The sequence below is a fragment of the Taurulus bubalis genome, assembly GCF_910589615.1.
Source record: "Taurulus bubalis genome assembly, chromosome: 18".
NCBI lineage: Eukaryota > Metazoa > Chordata > Actinopteri > Perciformes > Cottidae > Taurulus > Taurulus bubalis.
The window spans coordinates 30,001-32,786 of record NC_136606.1 but is presented as its reverse complement, the minus strand read 5'-3'; positions in this window follow the sequence as shown (position 1 = coordinate 32,786).

The following is a 2,786-nucleotide window of genomic DNA, read 5'->3' as shown; positions in this document are numbered from 1 at the left end:
CTCCCTTACACACAATGTACCTTTTCATCACTTCATGATGATAATGATAATGATAACAATAATGTAATGATCAGCTGCTGTAAAAGAACTTGAGACCTGATGACTAGATACACAGAGACCTGATGACTAGATACACATAGACCTGATGACTAGATACACATAGACCTGATGACTAGATACACAGAGACCTGATGACTAGATACACAAATACCTGATGACTAGATACACAGATACCTGATGACTAGATACACAGATACCTGATGACTAGATACACAAAGACCTGATGACTAGATACACAGAGACCTGATGACTAGATACACAGATACCTGATGACTAGATACACAGAGACCTGATGACTAGATACACAAAGACCTAATGACTAGATACACAGAGACCTGATGACTAGATACACAGAGACCTGATGACTAGATACACAAAGACCTGATGACTAGATACACAGAGACCTGATGACTAGATACACAGAGACCTGATGACTAGATACACAGATACCTGATGACTAGATACACAGATACCTGATGACTAGATACACAGAGACCTGATGACTAGATACACAGAGACCTGATGACTAGATACACAGATACCTGATGACTAGATACACAAAGACCTGATGACTAGATACACAAAGACCTGATGACTAGATACACAGATACCTGATGACTAGATACACAGAGACCTGATGACTAGATACACAGATACCTGATGACTAGATACACAGAGACCTGATGACTAGATACACAGAGACCTGATGACTAGATACACAAAGACCTGATGACTAGATACACAGAGACCTGATGACTAGATACACAGATACCTGATGACTAGATACACAGAGACCTGATGACTAGATACACAGAGACCTGATGACTAGATACACAGAGACCTGATGACTAGATACACAGAGACCTGATGACTAGATACACAGATACCTGATGACTAGATACACAGATACCTGATGACTAGATACACAGAGACCTGATGACTAGATACACAGATACCTGATGACTAGATACACAGAGACCTGATGACTAGATACACAGAGACCTGATGACTAGATACACAAAGACCTGATGACTAGATACACAGAGACCTGATGACTAGATACACAGATACCTGATGACTAGATACACAGAGACCTGATGACTAGATACACAGAGACCTGATGACTAGATACACAGAGACCTGATGACTAGATACACAGAGACCTGATGACTAGATACACAGATACCTGATGACTAGATACACAAAGACCTGATGACTAGATACACTGTATAATATAATATGGCACTATAAGCTCTCTAGTGGGGTAATATGGTACTATAAGTACTATAAACTCTCTAGTGGGGTAATATGGTATTATAAACTCTCTAGTGGGGTAATATGGTACTATAAGCTCTCTAGTGGGGTAATATGGTACTATAGGCCCTCTAGTGGGGTAATATGGTACTATAAGCTCTCTAGTGGGGTAATATGGTACTATGAACTCTCTAGTGGGGTAATATGGTACTCTAAGATCTCTAGTGGGGTAATATGGTACTATAAGTACTATAGACTCTCTAGTGGGGTAATATGGTACTATAAGATCTCTGGTGGGGTAATATGGTACTATGAGCTCTCTAGTGGGGTAATGTGGTACTATGAGCTCTCTAGTGGGGTAATATGGTACTATGAGCTCTCTAGTGGGGTAATTTGGTACTATGAGCTCTAGTGGGGTAATATGGTACTATGAGCTCTCTAGTGGGGTAATATGGTACTATGAGCTCTCTAGTGGGGTAATATGGTACTATGAGCTCTCTAGTGGGGTAATATAGTTCTCTTCTGACTCCCAGTGAAGCTCTGGGTGCGTCATCCGACACGTTTAGATGCTCAGATCTCGCTGTAAATCTTGTAGGATCTCGCGGGAAGAAGGCAGCGGAAGCGGAAATTCTAGTGAATCTTTGAGATTTTTATTTTTGTGCAGAATTATCGCGAAGAAATTAATATTTTCAAAACATAGACATCGTATACCGCGGATCCGTGATTGCGGATTTCTAAGGGTTAAGACACGCTGGAAGTTTAGCGATCAGGTGGATTTCATCTGGCTTGATCGACAAATATAGTTGAGTATCATCGGCATAGCAGTGAAAGTTTATGTGTGGAGTGTTTTCTGATAATACTGCCTAAAGGAAGCATATATAAGGTGAATAACATTGGTCCAATCACAGAACCTTGTGGAACTCCATGATTAACCCTTTAAGCCCTAACCCTAACCCTAATAACCCTAACCCTAACACCTAATCCTATTTATTGTTTGAGTTGTGTTTAGAGGTTGTACATCGGGATTATATATTATTGTAGCCCTGATTTTCATGTTTAATTTGATACCTAACATGTTTGCTTTTTGGGGGGGATTGATTTCTTCTTGATTTTCCTGATATATAAGGGTCCCCCAATTGGGAGACGCTTGTTGGTGGTCATTGAGGCTTCATCGTTTACAAATACAAACTGAGATCGATCTGATAATTACGGCTCAAACCAGCTTAGTGCTGTACCTTTAATACCAATCGACTGGTCTAGTCTCTGTAGTAGGATGTCATTGGGACGGGTGGTGGCTTTTTATGCTTCACTCACATGATGGTATTGAATAAAGCAGACAACAAGAGAAAAGGATGACAATACATTTGAAACAAAGCATGTCAAGTCTGTCTCACAAATAAGGCTAATGTTTATGATGTAATGATGAGTTATAGAGGGAACTGTTGTGTGGAGCTGGGATAAGGCGAAGACTG